Raw genomic sequence first — 23632 nt, forward strand, 5'->3', positions numbered from 1 at the left:
TGCCTGCATCCGTACAAGGCACCAGACCTGAGCATCCGTAATAACTCTCACAGCACCAGTCTTGCTGAACATTGTGGAAGCACTCCTACCCAAGGGACTTCAAATCAGGGATCGCTGCCTCTGGCTGCACCTCCACCTTCTCCTCCCACGCGTCTCGATAGCTATAAAATCACTAGACACCTTGAAAACTCAAGAGGGAGACGCAACTCTGGAAGTCGCAGTGAGTGTAGTGTGCGGCCAGCTCCTTGTGTGCAGGACAATCGCCTAGCAGATAGGGATGTACCATGGAGTCAACACAGGCATGAAATTACTGAGCAAGATATAGTGGCTGCTAGGAGGAAGACTCTGGAAGACAAGGCCCTTTCTTCTTCTGAGTCTACAAATGAGGTGTCTATATCAAAAATTCAAGGGTTAAAGATGGAGGAGAATGGAGAGTGGAGCCCATCCCGACAACCTATAAAGAGAAGCAATCCACACATTTTCAGCAGACCTTCTTCATTCATTTTTCAGGAATATTTAAAGACTGACTCTGTGGCTAATGTCCCTAAAATACTTTCTCCTTATAATTCAGTTCATGCTTATAAACTTCTTGAAGAGATGAACTCCAGGTCCTATCACCCCGTGCATACCAACCGTAGCACTGTTAATGATACACAAGAAGACAAACAGTACCCCTGCAGTGTACGTAAGCCAACTTTCAGAGAAGCAGATCTGCAAAGCGTGGTGCCAGAACCCAGCCAACAGTGCCCGCTCCGTGCCGAGTTGCATTCAGACTTGGATCAAGATGTGTTTGAGGACAGTTGTGACTTAATATATATGGAGAATGCTCTTCTAATTAAAAATGCTTCCAGGAAGCTGAACAGTTGTACAGACGAAAATCAGTGCTATGACTCTGAAGGAAAAATTGGGAGTGATGTTAGGGAACCACTCCTGAATCAGCAAGCCAAAACGCAGAGATCATCGCTGTCCTGCAGCTGTGATACTGTCGAAGCAGAGTACCCTCGCTGTGAGGAGTGGGATCAGGGAAATAAGCAATGCTATGATAATACTAACCAAACGTCTTTTTTCAGACCAAAGGAAGATTCCGTATCTCAGTTTTTACATGAAGTCAAGAAAGAAAAACAGGCTAATAACTGCGGTCCTGACCCTAGCACGTGTCTAGAAGAAAAGGAACCTCCTGTTCAGAAGTATCAGCCTGAAATTGAGAACCAGCCCTTAAGACAGCTTCGGGATGATCTTGCTGGCGAACATATAACCAGGCAGACAACTCCCATGCTTTACTATCTTTCAGGGGGGAAAACCACCAACATCCTGCACCACAACAAGCTCGCCCAATGTCAAGAGGACTCAAGGAGCTCACCAAAGGAATTTCCAGCAAGCAGCCACTCTGCCTCAGCACGGTGCCTAGAGGTACAAAGGGAGAGCAATCGGCTTCAAAGGACCAACCACCCCCATCAGTGCAGTGCTGATGATCTCCTGCTCGAGACTGAAGATCTCATTCTCGGGAGTCCTGCTTCATCCACGGATGAGAGTTTCAAGAACGACTATAGAGAGAAACTTAAAGTGGCTCAGAAGAAGGTTCTGAGAGAAACCTCCTTTAAAAGAAAAGACTTACAGATGAGTCTGCCTGTTAGACTGAGACAGAAGCCCTCTAAAAGGCCATCAATTGAACACCTTAGGTCTTTCTCGTTATCCAGTGCAAGCGAGGATGCCAAACCTGTTCCTTGTTCCCCTTCTCATCTAGAATCCTTGGAAAGTTTCAATAGAGATGAAGAAATTAAGAGGCCACAAACAGGTCGAATAGGGGGAAGGAAAAGGGTAACAAAGGAGCAAAAGAAACTGTGTTATTCTGAACCTGAGAAACTCGATCAGCTGGCAGATAAGGAAGTATCGTGGAGTCAAGTCAGGGATGAAATCGCGGAGCAAGATACAGTGGCAGCTAGGAGAAAGACTCTGGAGAACAGAGGGAGGGCACTTTCCAGTTCAAGTATCTCCAGGACAGAGCTAAAACAAATCCAGCACACTGCACTTATCGAATACATGGAACGAAAGATTAATCAAAGACCAGGTAGTTCACAACACCTCCCGCTGCATAAGCCGCCCCTGCAGAAGAGGCTATCGCATCCCAGATGGCCTCCTGGCAAGGTTTCCAATCCAAACGGGAGCAGGAAGGTGCAAAACAATGAGGTTTTCTGCCAAGTTTTCTCTAAAGAAAAATCGCCAGATGTTTTTCCTCCTTTGGCTTTTGTTCCCCCGCCGAGCGTGAGCAGCAGTCGCGATCCCAGCTCTGCTGCTGCTGGTGCAGCGACCTTGGAGCACGACCCCTCTCCCAACGAAGCAGACGGGAGTTGCACTGGCAAGTGTGCGCCAGCTGAAAGTCTCCCACAGGCAGATGCTCCTGCATCTGGGAGAGCTCGTGAGAGATCAAAATCAACTCCTCTTTCCACACAGGTAAGAAAGATATTAAGATAGTAATTATTGTTTGACTCCAGCTTATGACTATCTACCTGTTTTAGAGAACTGTGGGACTATTCACATGAAAAACTGCTGAACATCACGAATGAGGAATTAAGACCTGATTTATTTATTTTTTAGCATGCAGTAGAGAGATGATAGATGTGGAGGAGAAGCCACATTTGTTTCATCTATAGAAAACGCCGTGTAGCTGTTTGAAAGCAAAATGCATGCTCTGCTTTGCAGTGTGCAGGAGAAATAATTTGGGGGGATTCTGAGAGAAGTGCTACCAACTTTAACGTGTTATGAATTTGACTGATGTAACAATTCATTGTTCTTGAAAGTATTTTGTAAGAAAGTATTGAAGACAAACAAGGTGTTCTTTAATGTGAGAATCTGCAAGAGAATTGCCTAAGGGTGGAAACTTGGTAACAGCTGACTGAAATGCATACTCAGTCTGGGCAGAGCCATTTGTTACCGTTCAGCAAGTGGAGAGGTAAAGGCAGGGAAGATGAGGAGTGTCTGTGTCAAGGGACGCGCCGTGCAAGTGCCGTAGGCTCCGCTCGAGGGCCGGACAACGCCGGGCTCGTCCGGGTCCCTTCCAGAGCTGCAGCGGGGGGTGCGGGGGTCTCACACTCAGGAGACGTGTTTGCAGAGCGCATGCGCTGTATGCCGGGTGACGCTGTTTGTGTTTCGGCAGTTGCTGTTGTTAACTACAGCAACTTCATTAGAGCACTATCCCAGAAAAGGTTATTATAGAGAGATTTTTTATAAATGACCAACCTGTTTGGCTCCTGAACTTGAAAGACTGTAACTGTCAAAATTGTTGTCAAGGAGAATAAAGAAGATGAAAGGGTCAGAAAACAAATAATCTAATATATTACTAAAATTACCGAACTGAAGAGGCAGACAAACTTCCACCAATGCTGCCTACTTTCTGAATTGTTATGAGAGTAGAAGATATGCTTTGTTGCCAGCTGTTCTTTGGTTTTCTAGGAAAAAAAAGATGGATGCTACCTAGGAAGAGCATAATAGCAATTTCATTACTAAAAAGAGGTAGACAAACTCAAAAATAAAAACCTTGGTGAGCCTACTCAGACATCTACTGTTGGCTTCTATATTTGGGGATAACAAACACGGGAGTGAAATCAAACCGCTGTGTAGTCTGAAAATGCTGGTTGTCCCAGTGTGCTGTTTTCATTTCCAGGACGCTTACAGATGTGCCGGTGGTGCGGCGGCACCGTCTCAGCGTTGCGAGAGCTGTCTCGGCCCCCCCAGGTAAGGCTGCGAAGGCTGTGCCCAGGTAGAGCCTGTGTCCAAGGTGTGTGAACTCCAACGGCAGCCGTGCTTGTCTGCTTCTGTCCTTGTGCCGTGGGATCCTTCGTTGTCCATGTGGGAATATTCATCCGCTATTTGTTTCATTTTGGGACAGTCTTGAAAATCATTTCCACTGCGTGGAGCAAAAGTGGGAAATGCAGCGCGTACCTGAGCTGCTCTCCCTGCGGCAGCCGCTCTCCTCCAGATCTCTGAGATCGCAGCTCCCTCGTCTGAGCTCCGGCGAAAACAGCGCCTGCAGCAGCTCGGATATGCCTGGTCTTGAAAAAAATGTGTGCTCACAAAGTGGTGTAGTAGGGGCTTTTGGTGTGGTTTTTTTAGAGGAAAAAAAATATTGTGCCGTTTACACATAGCTAACTAGAAAGTTTGTATGTTAACTCTCGATATTTGTTTTGCTTGTTTGAGGAGCATCAGGGGAGAAAAAGATCTGAACTTTATCTCAACAAGGCGGTGATTCTGATACTTGTGTCGTAATAGAACTTCCACTGTTTCAGTCATTCAGAAAGATCCCAATGGTGTCTGGAGGCTTGATTATCTTAGAAAAAAGTTTGTATTTCTATGAAGATTTTGAAGTTTTTCTTAAATTTTCTAGTTTAGCTAGGAGGCTTCGCAGGTCAGCATGAATGTCGCTGGACGTTCTGGACAGATCAGTAACATCAGAAACATATTTGATCATAGCTCTGTAATGTGTACTAAGTAATGAAAAGATGAGAAACCCAGAACTGGTTTCGTTAGTAATTGATTTAGATGATCATTTTGGGAAATAGCTGTAAGTACAGGTTTCATTCTGTTACAGCTGTATCTCATTTTTTCTCTTTGTTTTCCTCCCCAAGAAAGTGCTGCTGGGCTGTGGTAGAAAATCCAGACTGGACTGGGCATGTTTGCAGTATTAATTACTCAAATAAAAGTTCCAGTTGGGACCAGCAGGAAGAGCAAGCTGTGAGCATTACCCACACCAATAGTGTCCGTGGGTTAGTGAAAAAAAGCTTGAGGACATCCTTAGGCATATTTTGCATCCATTCAATTGCACAATACAATTTTGAGGTAGTTTCCACTGCTATTATCCATTCTCCATGACAACTGCTGCAGACGGTTTGTTTAGCCTGCAAGCTGGTCCTACCCCTGCCACTGCAATGAGGCTGAGAATGAGTAAGAATAAGGCCCGGCAACATTTGCAGTGATTTTTCTTAGGTGTCTCTGTATCTCTTTTCTTCATCTATCTCTCCATAAACATTTGTCAATCCATGATCACAATATTGCATCATCATCACATTCATTTAGGTATGACAGTACAGCATCACACTGTGATGCTGTGGTGTTTTGCAGGGGGTATTTTTAGCACCTTTTTGATGGAAAGGCTTTTCCAGCATTAAGGGCATCACTAAATCACCAGAACCAGGTGGTTCAAGTCAAGGTCAAATGAGGTTTTTATTTTTTTAATGGCAGTGAAAAGGTGCACATAATAGCTATCTCTAAGTGACATTGTTAGTCATTATCTAGTAGGAACTATGACTAAATTTCCCTTTGTCAAGCTGACTTCACTTTTTTGATGAGAAGCTAAAAAGGCTGTGTTAAAGCTGACACGTAGAGTGTCTGCAGACCTGGAAGAAGGGAAGCTGTGGGAGAAGATGGAATTTCAGAAGTAGTGAGACTTTCACTGCTGAGCCACAGCACCGCTTGGTTTGGCCACATGAAAAGCTTTGTATCTCGCCAGTGCCTGCTTGAGCCGGGTAAACACAGCTCGGCTGCAAACCATCCACGCTCGCCACAGAGCCCCGCAGCTGCGTCAGGAAACCTGCCCAGACAGGCAAGGGCTGGAGATGGTGTGGGGCTGGCGGGATTGAATACAGTAGTCCAAGGACATGGAAGCTTTCCTAGCACAACAAAATCTGCTGGTATTTTCTTACACACACAGAGTAGTTTCTAGATTTATCTTCACCGGGGGTACTGCAGTCTCCACTCTTAGGCACTAAGTCTCTTCATTGCTCTCCACTGCCCTGGTCTCCTTCAGGAAAAGAAAATGCCTACCTTCATATCTCCACATGTGGCTTAGGAAAGATTCACACCACCCATAGAGACAGGGTTAACTAGTACCTTTAGGGGAGGGAAGGACCGATGGCTGCGTTGCTTTTATATGTGACCTTAGAGAAAGAGCTAAACAAAGATGGACAAAACCTCTGTGTCTGTTTTGAGGGAGAAAATTTTTGCCTTGTGCCTACAACTTCAGAGCTCATATGTCAGGTTAACATAGTTAAATCAAGGCTTATAAATCTTCTTTCCATCTAATCCCTCTCAATTTCCTCTCTACTGTCACCTCATAATGCGGTTAGGTTATGAAAAAATTTGCTAGAGGAAAAAATAGGTTTGTTCATTCAGTCATGATTAATCCAATAGTATTTATATATACAGATGCACTGACTATTTTCACAAGCAGTTACATGATGTATACATGAACATCTGTGACTGCAGAAGATGGTATACGCATACTCCAATCATCTTGTGTTCAACAGTGTTCCTACATTCTTGCAAATTCTGGTCCAAAGTTTATTTTTAAATTACATATAGCTACTTATTCTGTCATCACAAATGTAATTATTTATGCCTGGCAGACAGTAGCTTTTTCCATCAAAGTTTCTTCTGTAGTGTTGCATCAGAAAACTCAAAGCACTGGGTCAGACATGCGTTGGCCAACTCAAAAGTATAAGTTTGATCTCAAAATGGTTCACTGAAAGGATTTAATAAAATTTTTGCTTAAGTCTAATGGCCATTTCAAAACAGAAGCCTCAGATGAACAGTGTTTCCTCTGTGTTGGTATTCAGTTTGCCTAAAGAGAAGGAAGCATTAGATGTCTTCTCTAAGAAGGACTGAGAAGTGATGCACAGGAGACAGTGACGGCATAAACCGGTTCTCACTCTTGGGCTGAAACATTCTCACTGTAGAAATAAGAAGGCGTAAGGAACAAGACAGTAAAGGTTTGCCCTCTTGTGATACAGTCGCTGTGTTACAAGAGAGCTGGTGGAGGAAAACGCAGAGTGCAGATCGTCCTCCTGTTACTGCCGGGCAGTGCCCAGATATGGCCTGAGAAAGTAAAGGTCCCGGCAAGCCCCAGTCCCCGCGAGTGTCTCGTCCTGTCGGCAGCGTGCTCACCAAGGCGGGTGGGATGGCTGCGCGCTTTTCATCCACTTGTCAAACAGCATCGGTGTGATGTTTTTCAGGACTTTTGGGGTTTATTTCAGAAAACATGTATGTTGGTCATAATGAGAAAATGAGAAATTTAATGGGGATTCAAACAATGTGGAGTGGTGCAGCTAGACATTTTACATACTCCCTTTTTTCCCCAGCAAAATTAATAGGTATTATGGAATCTGAATTTTAATAAAAAGAGGAAGCTGGAAAGATAATGACAATTAATGTAGCTGCTTAAGCAGTCTGCAAAAGTATCTGTGGTAGAGGAAGTGTCTGAAACAAAAGGAAGTGTCTTCTTTCTTATAGTTTTCATGATCCAGAGAAAGATGGATGTAAGAATCATGAATGTGAAGACAATGACATAATTGGCCGTGCGCATTGTCAGGATACTAAGGAGCTGACTCCTGAGACCTCTATTCCTATCCCAAGAAGCAGAAGCAAGGAAGATGCTCAGGTGGAGGAGGACTGCAGAAGTAACTCTCTGGATGGCAACGCTTTAATAAAGTGTCCAGAGCAGCAGCCTGCAGCTCCTCAGGAGCAAGTAGCGTACTGCCGCACAGCGTTAGCTCAGCCTCGCCCAGGAGACAAAGATACAGCCAAAGGTTTGATTGCAAAGGACACATCCGTGCACAGTAGCCAAGACGATGTTCTCCCCGAGAGAGAGACAGATCTGCCCAAAAGGAGACTGCAGTCTCCTGAAGACCAGAGATACGAAGAACTTGCTATGGAGATCATTGCCAAAGACAATTCTCTGGTTGATATTCTCATGCCTCATCCTGTTAGAAAAACTGCTCTAGACCTGATGGAGGGTCTTTTTCCTGTTAACATTTCCATGCTGGATAAATCACACAGAAAAAAGGGAGACGTACAGCATGCGCAGGAGAATGAGTAAGTAGACAAAACCAATTACCGAATATTTTAAGCTATTCTAGTGTATGAATATCACATATATACTAGTGGTAAGATGACTTGAGCATATTGTTTTATTTTTGTTTCATTAGCAAAATATTTTAGCTTTCTGATATACATATCAAGAAATATCTGAGGCTATGGATATATGATGAAGTGCGGTTCAATGATACCTTTTTAAAAGGAACCGTGACAAACCTAGACTGCAAATCTTTTCCTCAGTATCTTTTAAAAAATTAGAAAAACTGCTGCGGTAAGAAGAGAGGAGAGTGATTCTGAAGTCAAGATGGATAAAACCATGAACACAATGTTTGAGAACAAAACTCTAAGCGTTTGCCATGGGTATTTATTTTCTGTTCCAAAGCAGGAAAAGTAGTAGAGGTGCAACGGAAGAATGTCCTGAATCTGAACACGATGCCAAGCAAAGGAGCGAAGATCCTACCTCTAAGGGAAACCAAGTCCTGAGTAGGAGCAGAGACAGCACAAATGACCTAGATGACATCACGTCTAAGAAAGTAGGTAGATGACCATCAGAGGAACCGTGGCTTCTTCACCACGACAAAGAAGTTATTAATGTCACATATTACTGTGGATATTTTTATTCATTATTTTTATCCCAATAGTAATGTTTCGCAGATAACTTTGAATCCATTTTTGCTAATAGGTAAAGTCCTGGCAAATTGGCATATTGATCATAAATGGTGGTATTTAAATCCTGCCTGGTTTGGTTCAGATCTCTCCCCCACATACTTCTCTTCAGCAGGTCATCAGGGATGGGTTGTACCTGGAAGAAGCACGCAGGGCTGCTTATAGATTTCTTTGCAAGGCCAGCTCCTGTGCAGCAGCTGACTCAGAATTTAACACTCAAATCTGGTCTCAAAATCTGTAAAATTCTTTACAGCTGGCAGCCTAAATGAGAAATATTTTTTACTCTGAGAGAACTGGCAGCAGTTTCTGTGCACTACAGTGCCCTATTAATCTCCATACGTGCAGGGAGTAGAGGTAGCTTGGACGTAGCTGGACTACGATAGAAATACGGCAGCTTGGAAGGGCAACGTGTAGCTTTGAAGAATTAGACCTTTTTTTTCCCCTGTAGAAACCTGGCCATGCTCCATCCCAGGTAATGCCAATCTGCCTTCCTGAAACTTCTGCTGTGCACATGGTGATATTTTTCGGTAACTGCTGCTCCTGTTCACGGTGGCATTGGCTGATTTCCAAAAAAGCTGATAGGGTTCTTCTCCCGCTCCAGCCTTGGGGCCTTTTTCCGTATCAACATTTTCGTATCAAACAGCCTCCTCCGCTTGCTTCGCTACCCAGGCACTGTGGCTTGCTTGAATCACCCGCGGAACTGACTTTTTCTGTGTGTGTTACGAATGAAATTGCAGTGAGCTCTTGCAAAGCTTGGTAATAGAGCTGTGACTTCATGCTCATGTCTCAGAACATAACCGTGTGTAATCATGTTGTAATCTTTATTGTCCTTCACTTCTGACTGATAGGAAGCTCTCTGAGCTAGGGATTATATCACCAGTTAAGGCGATTACTAGTAATTCGCTTTTCAGAGTTAGAGAATGAAGTACAGCTTAGGAAATATTTTTTTTCTTTTTCTTTCCCAGAGCTTAAAATTATTTTAAAAGTCCAAAATTTGGCAAAGACGATGTGAGGAAAATCTATTCTCTAGAAATTATATGGATTCTCTTTGGCAATACAGCTTTCTATGATTTTTTCCCTTTGCAGCTGGAACTCATCTCCAGCCTCCGGTCAAAGCTGCAGACCCTGTGGGAGGAAAGGGAGCTCGTCCTCTCCGAAGCCAGGGAGTGCGCCGGGCGGGGCGAGGAGCTGGAGGCAACGGTGCGGGACGTCTGCAAGCCCAATGAGTTTGAGCGCTACATGATGTTCATCGGTGACCTGGAGAAGGTTGTGAGCCTCTTGCTCTGCCTGTCCAGCCGCCTTGCCCGAGTCCAAAATGCCATGAGGAGGATTGACGGCAATACAGATGCTGAGGAGAAGGTGAGTGACAAGCGAGCAGGGTATTTAATTTGTTTTGTTCGCTTCTTTCCAGGTGGGGCTGTGCTCGCCTCGTTTGTCTGACAGCTCTAAACAGAAGTTCTAAATTAGACATGAATCCCAACCAGCCGTTGCTCAGGCAGTGTTCAGTGCCGCCTTACGGGCTGCGTCTCCACGGCCGAGGCAGAGCGGACCTCTGGTGCGGACCACAGGTTCAGTGCGGAGAACAGAAGTGCAGCGTGAGCGCTGCAGCTGGGTGCTGAGGCGGCAGCAGCGGCAAAGCCCTGAGAGGGTCCGAGCCAGAGGGGTGGCCTTTGAGCCCTCGGGCTGCTGCCTGTGGAGTAGCTCCAAACCTGTGCTTCAGGGGGGTTTTGTTGGGTTTGGGGTTTTTTTCACTGGTAATTTCAATGCGGTAAATACTGCCTTTGAAATCGTATTTCACTTAATGGGTTTGTCTTAACTATAGTGAGCAGGAAGAAGATGTGGTCGTAACTTGAGATAAAGTTCCCTGTAGTTTAACTCAACTAGCCAGTTTTGCTGGAAAATTAGGAATTGTCTCATGTCACCAGGAAATCTTTTCAAGTCTGAACTACACTTTTTTGCTAGCGAAGACAAGCCAAATTTATCCCAGGAATGATGCTTTCCTGCTGTCCTTATTGCTTTTAGACATGTTTTTATCAATACAATACCTGCTGTTGGTTCTCATTTGGAAATTAGAAAAGCACAGAGTTGGAAAAACTGGGATTTCCTGGAGCTGTGCTGCTGCCAACCGTAGCTCTAGGGGTTTGTCGTAGTTCACACGCAGAATGGCACTAAAAGAGTCCTGCCATGCGGTGTGATACAGAGAATCAGGATGTGCTCACTCCAAAATGTCAGCTGTGCTACCATTAATAATTTTGAGCAATATTTCACACTGACTTTAGCTTTGTGGTTGGCAGGGGGACTGCTGTTACTTTAGTGTTATGTTTGTACCCTTCATAGTAAATACATTAAAATAATTTATTCAAGAATTTGAATAACATGCTCAAAAAAGACTTGGTTACATGCCAGCATTTTTACAACCATCTCCCAGTCGCTGCAATTGCCCCAATGTTAGCAAAACCAGCAGTCTCGATCTTTGACTCCATTTTTAGGGCGTCGATGGTGACTGTTGCTCTGTGGTATATTTATGGACACAGTCCCGAAACTGGACATTTTTCCAGCAGTGCTATCCCTGTGAAAATCGTTACAGCTGAAAGAGAATTAGCTAAAATGCGAAAGGTATTAAAACCCTGTAGAACAGGCAAGCCTTGATCCTCGTGGGTTTGTTAAAAAGAAACCTTTGAACAGGAAGTGTTCACCATCAAAGTTACTTTATTGCATTGCACACTATCTTTTTAATATGACATTGGCACTCTGGCCACACACAGCTCACAAAATACAAAGATATGTGCCTTAAAGAGCTTCTAATTGAATGAAGACAGATACGGGATACTCTAAAATTGCCGGAATGTTAAGTATATTGACTTTTTTTCCTGAGGGCAGCATGGAAAGTGAGCCTTGAATGGGTTTACTGGGTGTCTTTACCTTACAAGCCACAAGAATGAGTAATTCAATCGAGAAAAAACTCATGTGGAACACAAAGCCCACAAGAGGAAGTAATTAAACTAAACCGACTGTGGCTTCCAAATGAAGATCTACAGTCTGCCAGGGATGATGAGTTTTCATAGTGTGCTTGCTTTGTTTTTTCATCCTATTAGCAATCGCTGAACGAACGGCACAAGCTCTTGTCTAGACAGCGGGAAGACGCAAAAGACCTGAAAGAGAATCTAGATCGGAGGGAGCGAGTGGTCTCTGGTATCCTTGCCAAATACCTGACTGAGCAGCAGCTCCAGGACTACCGACGCTTTGTTCAAGTCAAGACCTCCTTGCTGATTGAACAGAAGGACCTCGAAGAGCAGATTAAATTTTTTGAAGAACAATTAGAAAATCTTGAGAAAAGCATCCCCCTCTAATACCCACCAACAGAGCACCGTTTTCACACATCGTCATTTGTGACGTTTCCCTGGAAATCCCCGCGCACCCGGTTTGGTGAATTCTTGCAATCCTGTTAGTGCCGCGGTACTGACAAGCGCTTAGATGATCTGGGGATGCTCTAGGCACACGCTGGACGTGCCTTCCCCTCTGGACAGGCCAGCTGGCAGCATCTTCCAGTATGTAGCAGGCTGCCTTTTGGAAATGACTGATAGGATGTGTGGCTCCTATTAACTTGGCATGTATTTCCCCTTCTTGTTGTCTGTCCATCTGTTTCCAGATTGACATAATCTCAATAAAAGAACGATACAAATATTTTCCTCTTGTGGGTGGGTTGAGTGTTTGAAATGAAAAATGATGTGGGTGTTCAAATTTGAATTGCAGATTGCACAAAGCCAGAGGAAATGTTACGGACCATTTCAGTGAAACTCCTGCACTCGTTTCTACTGTTTATATGTATGACACAGTAAAAATACACTGTAATGGGAGAAAATAATTATTTCCTTTCTTGGCAGTTGCCATCCATGAGTCTTTCCTGGCTCTGCGTAATCCCGGTAGGCTGATTGGTGGGGGGTCTTACGAGGGCAGAAAAAAGGGTGGTCCGCGTTGGCATAGGCTAGCAAAAAGAGACAACTGGTGATGAAGACTTACACGAACACTTTTGGGAACGATAAACTCGGAGCTTATTCCTGCAGTTGTCTGCAAAGTCCTTGCTGGGCTTTCGAAGTGTTTATTTTTCAAGCAGCACCTCCAGGGGTTTGGTTTTAGGTAGCTTTCAAGTGTCAGCATGCAGAAGAAGTGCTGAACGTGGGGGAAAGCTCTGCTGCAGAGTGAGGTAGGTGGGATGAGTGGAGGAAATTACTCGGTTTCAATGAGGCTTTATATAAATCCCTTGGCAAAAATCTTTTAAACTAATGTTGTGTGTTGAGTCAAACCAGTGATGTTGCTGTATTTAAGATCTGAGTGTGTTTTGTTTGTTTTTAAGTATTCAGTGAGAGGAATATTCTGTCCGAGCTGCATACCTAGACCATGAATAAGGCAGCTAGTAATCAGACACGGGTTTCTTCCACAGGCAAAATAGATGTTCGTTGTTCCATGATGGTAGGCTATACGAGGAAATGTTTTACTAGTGGTGTGTATCCTGACTACAGTAAGTCTCACCACTGAGAGAAGCTGTCCTGTTCCTGAGGCATCTTCTCCTTTGGGATTGCATGAGCTTCCAATAAACGCACAACCACCCAGGATGGGGAAACAACATGGGTTTAAATTGGTGGTTTGGGTTCATTTTACCTCAGATCACATTCTTCATCTGAGTTTACCCACCGGGCAACATGAATGAACCGATCAAGAAATGACAGCGTACGAAAAGGAGACCGCTGTACGCGTTCTGCATGAGCGATGTTTGTTAAGGATAACTTGCTAACACTCCTGCCTGCAGAAAGAGGGCACCGAAGAGGGTACAGTGTGCTGCACTCGCCCATGAGCAAATTGAGGAGTGGCCTGGGAGTTACACGGCGGTGCGATAAAGCACAAATAGCTTGCCAGGCACCAAGGTTGTCAGCTGCTCCGTGTTTGTCTTCAGAATAAAGGAGCGTATCATCAGGTGCTGTCCAGACTCCAACAGAGCAGCACTGTTCTGTTCTAAGTTTGCATATTATGCAGAAGTACTCCTATCTATAGCCCTGCTCACATGGCAGGAGGAACAACGTAGCACCCTGAGTAAGGCTGCAAAGGCTTGGCATCAGAACTCGGTTTTATGATGCGTACCAACTGTCAGTAAATATATTTGAAACAAAGTGTGCGAGTGGATGGTATATAGCAAAGAGTAGTTTTGTAAATATTAACGTTTTGTCCCAGTGATCTGAACAAAACAGATTGTGCATAATGCTGAAAACACTGTTTCATGGACACAGGTGAGTGCAGCGACCAAGCTGCCGTGTGCTGCGGTTATTGCCTCAATACGTGGGGGAAAACAGACAGACACCATACATCCTGTGAGCACATCTGCTCACCAGTTCTCAGAAGGCCGTGAATACAGGCTTTTAATACGTAAATAGGAAAGCTGCCTTTTGAAAATGGTCGTTAAAATAACAGAAGTGATGCTAACAGAATCAATGGGGAATTTAAAATATATAAGCTATGTTAAATGAGCTGTTTGCATTATTTGAGAAGCCTGAATTGAAGGTGCACTCTGTTGTTACTATTCCTAGTTGAGGAAAACCCACCTGACTGGAAATAAATGTTTGATAATTGAAGCCAATGCTTGCCTTGAAGGGAAAGAATGGGTCTGCCCTGTTTAGTTTCTCTTATCTTTTTGGTCTTTTGTGTCATGGGGAGGATAACTGCTGCTTCTCCCACACTGGCGTTCACAGGTGTGCTTCGAAGAGCAACAATTAGACTAACTTTTACTCAGTTTTCAAAAAAGTCACATATCTGTACTCCTTGTTACTTTGTTAGAACTGTGAATTTCAGGCAAAGTGAAAAATGGCTACAGCGATGACATCGAAACCTCTTTGCTGGCAAGCAGAAACCCCCTTCCCAGGAAGGAAGCACCAGCAGGTCTGGATCGTCAGGTGGGTCTCGATTTTCATACTGGTCATTTGTTATCAATTTATTGCCAGGAGCAAGCCCAAGGTAATGCTGGTAGTTCACACTAGACCTACGTCACGTGCAGCATTCCTGGCACACCGACATACTAAGATGTGGCCTTTTAAAATCAACAGTCTAATGTGCAAATGTAAATAATGATTTAATCTGATCCCACCTTAAGAGCTTCACAGAGGGTCTTTTTTAATAGCTAGGAGCAGCCTGGGTACCTCTGAGACTGGTGGAAGGCGCTTTGGTTGCTCAAAACCGCAGCCATTACCTGCAGGAGAAAGGGATGCTCTCGGTTCTCGGAGATGGGCTCGCATCTGCTTTTGGCCGCGCAGAGTGGCACTGAGGTGGCATGTGCTGGCCAAGAACTCCCTCTAGAGAGGCCAATGCTCGTTCCTTCTTGGCTGCTGGGAGAGGACCGCAGCAGGCAGCTGGTGTCCACATCCTCCGGGTGATCTTCTTGTCTTCACATCAGTTTAAATTATTCGCTTAAAATTTTTTTGCCAAAGTAGAGCTTGCAAACTGAGCTGGATTGTGGGGCTTGAGGACGCTGTCCCAGTGAGACCTTGAATCATTCTGCGGCTCAGCCAGTTTTACATATGGTAAGCGTCGCTCTCCGCTCCGGTCAGCTGTAGCCTTTAGAAGTACAAACAGAAGTCAAGAAATGGTTTGAGCACCTGCTTTTGAATCCTATTTGGGGAAAAAAGAGGGATTGCCTTTTTCCAAAGGTTTAGTATTTAAAGCACTAATTACATCCCCATCCCAATAACCATTGCTTATGTGGCAACTTCAAGTCATGCAGTTTAGCTGATATTCCCTTAACTTTATTCTGGGGAATAACAGGAGAAGACTTCATATTCCAGCCTAAGCTGCCTGAAGAGTTCTATAAACAGATTTCCTACAGCCTTCCCAGGTTCTCCCTCCCCAGCCGTGGTGCCTCCTTCCCCAGGTTCCTGCTGCAACAGTGAGAACAAAACCCCAAGTACCTGGATGCATCCAGCATCGCTGCAGCGCGGAGGCAGCCGACCCCGGCCTCAGCTGGCACCGCTGCTGTTGAGTTCACGCCGCTCCCGCTGTTCCTTCCACCTTCCTTTGCTCCCTCTTGGAGCGCGGAAGCCAAGATGGCCAAGCGCGCAGAGCACCTTCTTTTTACAACACAGTGATCCCAGGCTGCTCCGGACAGGTTTTTCTGACCGTATACAGGCAGAAGACAAATTTAACACCTGAGCTGTAAATAGTGGTGACTGGTGCTGGTCTTAGGGAGGCAAATCTTGCAAGTGTAAGGATTACGGAGCTGAAACCCTGTGCAGTGCTTGTACGTTATTACCGTCAGTATCACTACTCACTAGCCTTCCATTTGTGACTTCTCCCGCAGCAATAACCGAGTTGCCTCTGCCCAGCGTGTGTTAGAGCAGGGAAGCCTTAACGCTCTGCTGCTCTTCCCAGCTGCTGCCCAGAGCCCTGGAACGCTGTTGGCTTCCAGGGGCTTCAGGGCCTTGGCAATTCCCCAGTGCCCAGACCTGCTGAGCTGCTTCTTACGCAAACAGAGTCGGGTGCGTGTGTTGGGGGAATGTAAGGAATGAAGGAGCTGCCTGCTACCTGACCCTCTGGGGAGAGCAGGCAGGAAATCCCCGCTGCTGCCCAGCCGCAGGCAGCGAACGCTTGGGAGTCTCCTGTTGCAGCCTGCAAACCTAATATTTCTTAACAACCCAGGTAGAAGGTAATGTGATCCCACCGCCACGAGAGGACCGACATCAGGGACCTGCGGTGAGCTGTCTGTGTGAATTAATTACAGCTACATCCAGGAGAACGCAAAACAGTAGTGCCGAGGAGAAGGAAGAAGGTGAAATAGGCAAAACACGAGAGCCTGGATCTCCCCCGTGGGGTGCCGGCTGCGGGGAGGCTGGTGGGATTCCAGGAACCACCTCTCTAACTCATTTGGCCATCCACGCACAAGCAGTGTGGGGGAAGAAACTGCAGTAGCTTATGTTCCGCTAAGAAAAAGCAGGTGGGCCTGATTTCAGGATAAAAACATACCTCCTATTGCCGAGAGCCAGAGATGAGCAAGCGCTACAGGTGTGGGACAGAGCAAGCGGTCAGCAGAAGCAGACAGTGCGCTGTGCCTGTCTGACAGCGTCTTGGCAGCAACCGCGGGGACTTCAGAAGTAGCAGCTCATTTAGAATTTGATTTAACACCCACTGCAATGTGTGGGAGTCACTGCTGGATCAGGAGCTGCTGTTTCACCCTCTCGGGCACTAAATTGAAGGATTTATTTTTTTTTATTTTTTTTTTTTAACCCAGGCCTTGTTTTCTTCTTTGGGGCATTCTGCTGTGGGGCTTTTGCATGTGGAGCTAATTAAGGAATGGAGGGGTCCAGGGGTTAATGTAAATGTAGTCTGCAAAAGATCTATTTGGTGCTTGTGAGAGCTGTGTTTAATAAGTAGAAGGATGTTCTCTCTGCTTTGGGAATTCATGGCAACCATCTGAATAAAATTTTAAAAATAAACTCAGAGCAGCATTGCAAAGCTAATCTTCTACGCCTGAAGGGAGCCCACGTAGACATTAAAGAATCATCAGGCTGTAGGAATCGTGCAACCTCTGGGTTTCACAAAATGCACTCAAGAAGCAGCACATGAATTTCACTGCTAAACGAAGAGAGGCATTAAAGGTTATCAGAGAGACTCTCAAATGTCACGGGAGCCTTGAAGCTGAGTCATCTCATAGATGAATCCACGGAGAGAAAATATGGGCTGAACTGATAGTCTTGGTTTAGAGAACAAGAGACACTTCTAAAAATGTGCATAAACAGGCAGGTGTCTTTCTGATGGCCTTCAGCCCATGACGGAAGAACAAGAACATCCCAAACTACCTCAAGAAGGAACCACTACTTGTGAAACAATCCCTCCTGAGATCCCTGCCCCGTACAGCTCCGGATGGGATGGCTCGTGGCTCCAGCAGCCCTTTCTGGGGTCCAGCTGCTCCCTCCTGAGCACGAGGTCAGTGTCACCCAATGTCACAGCGGGAAGCACGAGCTGGTGGTAGGAGAAAAAGAGGTCTGAGTGATTCTCACTGATGGGCAAAAGTCTCTAACAGAGAGCAGAGGTGGATGGGCAGATGCCTGCTTGGAGAGGAGCGAGCTGGTCCAGCCCTGAGCTGATCCGAGCCCGGAGCAGAGCTGTCATGCTTTGCTGCAAGGGGAAACAACTGCAGGAGAGTGGTGGAAGAAAATACAACACACAAAACACGGTGAGAAAGTCTGTTGGTACTACTGCAGTGTGTCATTGTGACTGTATTGGTGGATCTTACTGGTGTGGCCGTGCTGAGACCATTGGCCGCACAGAGGAGAGATCGGCCAGCAGTGCTGCTGATTACAGAGGACAGCACACCGCGCAGTGCACGGGTGACGCGTCACCACCGCCGCGCTCCGCCTGAGCCCCACGGGACCCTAAACGCCTCGGCATTTCTCTGCCATGGAGTGTGTTTTCCATGTGTCCCCCTCCTCATCCGCGCACTCTTTAAAAATGCTATTTATGGGGCAAAAGCTCATGGACTGCGGTCTCTGCGAGAGCGTTTCTGGCAGTCGGGGCTGCAGAAGCCCCCCATTCCCTGGAGCGCCCTGGTGTCAGGATGCTTTTGGCAGTGGGTGAGGACAACTGTGGTGCCTGGAGTGATGCTGGGGAGTGAGGGCCTGGCACCCCAACACCACAACCTCGTGTCAAGGGCTTGTGCATTTGGGCGTTGCGTTTTATTCGGTGAAAATGAAGGTTATTTGGTTCATGTCAGCAGTAAGCCCGCAGTGCTTGCTGCGCTTCTCAGCTGGGGTATCCTACCTCGTCGGGAGGGTCTCAAGGTGATGGGGATGGAGGTGGAGAAAGGAAACAGGGCAGGATAAAAGAAATTCCTTTTGGGAAGTGGTGGTTTGGCTTCGGCTGGAAACTTGTGCTCTCAGATGAAGAAAAAGAATAATGCTCTACCTGGGGCAAGGACAGAGCAGAAGCCCTACCTAGGAAGGGAAACCTGAACACTGCCAGCACCATTTTTGTTGTGCACATCCATAGTTTTTTCTTCACAGAAAGGGAAGAAGACATACTAAAGCTGTGCTAATATTAACAGTATGGATCTATTTTGCCTGGGCTCAGAGGCAGATTATTGTTTTCATTTAAGATTAGAGCTTTTTTTATCACAGTAATAATTAAAAAAATCCCTGAATGTACTGAGCAGAAAGGATTCGGATTTGCAGCACTGTGCGACTGCCGAGCAAACCCTGCGCGGACAGAAGCAGCACAGCTTTGCCTGCGGACGGTGGCTGTAGCGAGACTGGAGCTTTCCCAGCCCGGCTGTGGTGCTGGTCCTGCTGAGGATCGCGACACAAACAAGCACGCTTTCAGCACACAGAGTGCAACATCGCGGGGAGGGTCCAAGCGCAGCGTTATCACCACCACGGACCCTTCACATCTGTGCTTTCTTTCAAGCCTGATAAGGCACAGCCACGCGAACTCCTGGCTGTGGCTGTCTCAGGTCAGCTAGCAAAAGGAAGGACACTGCAGCGGCCAATTCCAACAGGATGATGAGACTGTGTAAAACGATGGGTGCGTGGTGAGACGTGAGGTGGGGGCTCGGGAGAGAAGCGGTTGGGTGCAGCTCTGGCTGCACGTCCTGTGTGTTCTCAGAGAAGTCGCTGAGGCTTGGGTTAGCTTAGGGGGTGTTACCGGCAGAGCTGCTGCAGTAAATCCTGACCCAGCCCCTGTGTTGGGTAGATAAGCTCAGATTGGCCAGAAAATCTTATTTGCTGGTATGTTTTATTCCACTTGAGGAATGGTGCGAGTTCTACACAGAGAAACAGTCTTTCCCTTGTATAATCTGCATTTCTACTAGAAGCGTTTGTTGATACATATTTACCCAAAAATGCTTTGTGGTGCAATTGGCATTTTTCTTTTTTTTTTTTTTTTTTTTTTTTTTTTTTTTTTAAGTCCCTCTCAGGGGCAGCGAGTAGGACCGGACTGCTTCCGATGGGGGCTGCACCATGTGCTTCTACAGCAGGTCTGTTAGAAATCTTTGTAGGTGTAATGGTGTTGATCAGTGGAATGAGTTTGGTGAGAGCAGTTTATGTCTCTCTATATGCTTTTTTTGAACTAGTCTAGGCTATTTGGCAAGGACTCTCTTACTGCAGGCAGCTGCATCACCATTCGATGCGTCTCCTGATGGGACTTTTCTGGCAGTTCACTGCGGAAGGGCCAGCAGGTGACCAGCCACCATCGTTCAACGACCAGCAGTTGGTGGTGGGTCGGGTCGGGGTTGCACAGGCAGTATAAGGGCTAGATGTGCTTAATGACTTGCTTTGTCTTATAAATTAGTGAAATAAACCTTGGAGCTGGAATAGAAAATGAATGTTCCTCATTACGATGCAGAGCTTTTGATCTGTGTCGTCCCGCTCTGTCCCTGTTCTCCCGCTGCAACAAACAAACCCCGTGCTGTTCGTGCCCATGCTACGTGCCGGCCGAGTCCCTGTTAACAACCTCTTAATTTGAGGGGGTCCCACATTAGTACAAGTCACTGGAAAGAGCAAAAACTGCCATGTTGTCATTTTACTCAGATTAATATGCAAATCAGGAGGCAAATGCGTCCAAGGAATGTAGGTCGCAGTGGAAACGTACAGAGCGGGAGGAGAAGGGATGAGCAATGGAGTCAGGGGACTGTCTGGAAAGGCCTCCTCTACCTTCAGCTGGTGGTTGCAATTCCCGTTGGGTCTGTTGGAGTTATTCAGCGACTCTTCTGCTGGACCTTGGTTTTGTGATGAAGCCGAAATCTTGTAAAGACTCCTTTGCAGTGCAGGAGAGGCGTTTCCTGGGGCTTTCGTAGAGTGGTGTTTCTCTGCGGCACTCACGAGGGAATGGAGACGGCCAAAAATCTATTTCAGCCTGACCACGACCATGCTGCCTCATGCTGCTCAAACAGACGCATCCGGGAGGACAAAGTCTGTCCCTTTGTATGGGAACACGGCTTGAAGCTTGTTTGCAAACCCCTTCAGTGCAGGTTTTTGAGCTGATATGCCTCAGAACAAAATGTGCTGAGGAATGGACGAACCGAGTTATCTTTAGAAAGGCAAACTAAGCCAGGGTCAGACAAACATTAGCTTTGCTGATCTCTGATGCTGCTAAACTAAAATCTGAGCCAGTTTTATTTGCGTAGGCGCTCCACTGAATGTGCAGCATTCACAGGTTGCAGTTGACGCTGCTCGTGCTGCCTACAGGTCTAAAAAAAATTAGCTCGATTTTGAATTGAAATATCAGTACTAGCTGTGTGCTTTAAAGAAGTGACCAAGGTCATTATCTCCATTTTATAGCAGGAAGACTGAGACGTGGCAAGTAGGCAGGCAAAATACAACCCCGAGCTCCCAAATCCCAGTCCTGTGCCTTATCTGTACCTCCCATCTCCAGCCTTCCGCAGCTGCCAGCCTTCCCCCACCACGTAAGATGGGGCAGGAGCAGAGCCCAGGGGGCTAGAGTTTTTGGGTTTTATCCTCTCCTGCAATCAGCTTTGATGGTGCGGAAGGCAGCTCCCGGCTCTGGGCTGGGCCAGTTGTTCAAAAGGCTGCTTGCCCAGCCCTATGGCGCACGCCGCTGCACAGCCTCTGCCCCAGGCCAGAGCACTGACGGGAGCTGCAGTCCTCCTCTCGGCTCTGTCACTTGTGAAAGCATCCTGGCTAACCTTCACAGCTCTCATTCATTCACATGAAAATCCTACTGCATTCAGCCAAGATTTGGGCTTGACACAGTGAAATTAAGGAGAATCGATCAAGCTGAGGGATTCACAAAACAGTCCCAGCCTCAGTCTCCACCAGGAAAACACTCCCATGATTGTCCTGTAGTGCCCCTTCCAGAGCGTAAATGGTAACATATGAAACCAAAACCCGGAAAGGCCGACGGACTGGTTTTACTTCAAACTAAAGGCAATACATATTTTTGTAAGATTACAGCAGCGTCTTCTCAATACCTCTCAGTGTTTGTTTGCACCTGAAGTCAGTACGGCACTGGGTATACTAATCACAGCCTGCCTAAATACTATCTTTTCCTTCATCTGCTCAACAAGGAGGAGGAATGAGCTGAGTCACCGCACAAACTTGTTGGCAGAGCCTGGCCCACCCCACCCGCAGCACCCGACCTGGCGAGCTCCCCACCTTTGTGTTGCAACCTTCCTACTGCGCCTCCGAGCACCTCCCCGGGGAACGCTGTAAGGACGAGGGCTCTGCTGTTGTTGCTGGGCATTTTTCTATCAGACTAGCTCATCGCTGTGATGCCTCCGAGGAAGGACTAGTGCAGAATTTCCTTGATGACACATGTTGCAACGAAGTTGTATCTCAGCCGTGACTTCTTGCTTTTCCTTTGACACAACAATACAGGAGCAATGAAACCTTCTCCCTACTTTCCTGATGGTGAAGTCACAACCATGCCTTACAGGTTGGTCAGTTGGTTTCTTTTAAACAGAAAACACTCAATCCTGGTACCTTGCCTCTGACTCAAGTAGGTTTTACTCAGTATTAGCGCTAAAAATTCAGCTATGTGATTTGAACAGGTATCAAGCATGCATCCATAACTAACAAATGAACTTCCCAATCAGGCTGAGTCGAACTGGAGAGTGTTTCCAATTCACACAGAAACAGAACGCTTTTACCAGGCAATGTCAGTCCTGCCAGCGCCTCAGACGCAACACGAACGGACACGCATGCTTCTGTGGTTTCAGAAAATACAGAAAAAAGTGTTTAATGTCAATAAACTTGGAAAGACTTTTTAAAACAGAGCAGCAGACGTTTTTCTCCTGGAACTCTGCAAGCTGACACAGTGCAGCACAAATCAAGGTTTCAAATGACCACGCTGGTCAATGGTCACACCAACAGCTATGGAGCAAATAGGATTTTATTTTTTTTTTAAACCCTACTCCAGATATAGAAGTCATGAGGTGCTTGATCATTAACATTTGCTTAACAACTTAATTAGTTCAATACGGAAGCAGACTGGTGTGGAATAATCCACTCTCTTCTGAGAGCAGGTGGATCAGACCCCTCTGCAATCGCTGATTACACTCGCAACCAACGTCACCGACTCCAGGGAGAACGTTTTAAAGTAAAAGAGGGCAGTGCCTCCACCTTCAGCACAGTCCTACAGCATTCCTTGCCGAGCGTTTGGGAGAAGCCAATTAGAAGTACTAGGCTTAATTTGAGGCTGAAAAAAAACCCCATTCCTGAGGTCACTGACTTGGAAAGAAAGGCAAAGCATGCAAACAAGTGTTTCAGAGTACAGAAACTGAAACACATGACGGGGCCGAAAAGCAGAGCAAGCGCAGTATTGCCATCACCTTTGTCACCTCTGAATTATACAGGTTTTTTAGTTATATTTTTGAAGAAAACGTGACTGTTTAGCAGACTGGCCCCAGGAGTCGGACAGTTCCTGTTCTTAGCTCTGCCTCTTCACATTAACTTTAACCAAATAGTAATTAAAAAAATAATAACCTTACTGCAAATGTATTACTTAACCTGCAGTTAGCATGCTTTTTGGAGCTACGTGTAGTTCTATATATAGAACAATTATGTTTATATTATAAAAGAAGAGTTAGTTTTAGGTCAATGATTCATGCTGTTGAGATAAACGTTGCTTTAAGAGGTCATGCAGACATTCTATCATGAAACACCTAACATAACAAAAAGCCCAATTTTTATAAATATTTATTGTAAATAGGTCAAAATCAAAGGCCAAGTTTTAAATAAAAAGAATCAGACATAGAAGCCTAACTTTGTTTCCAGTTGGCTACTCAGAAACTCTGGAGGATCCGATTCCCAGTTTTTCAGTTCAGTTTTTCACTATCAAATATCAACAAAGGTTTTATTCAGATTAAGCGACGGAACTATAGTCAAGTTTAAATGTTCACAGTATCATCAAGACATGGGGTTAGTACCACCTGGTCCAAAAGTCTTTCAGAAAGAGAACAAAAACGTTAAAAATGCTAACCTAGCTTTCCAACTGAGGTAGACAGGTCACGGTGACTTGAGTGCTGCGGGTTGGTTTTTTTAAAGTTGTACATCTAATAAAATGCTTTAGGCAACAATTGACATTGTTATGTTAGTATGTCTGATAGTGAGAA

This window comes from Gavia stellata, chromosome 16 (genome assembly GCF_030936135.1).
Source record: "Gavia stellata isolate bGavSte3 chromosome 16, bGavSte3.hap2, whole genome shotgun sequence".
NCBI lineage: Eukaryota > Metazoa > Chordata > Aves > Gaviiformes > Gaviidae > Gavia > Gavia stellata.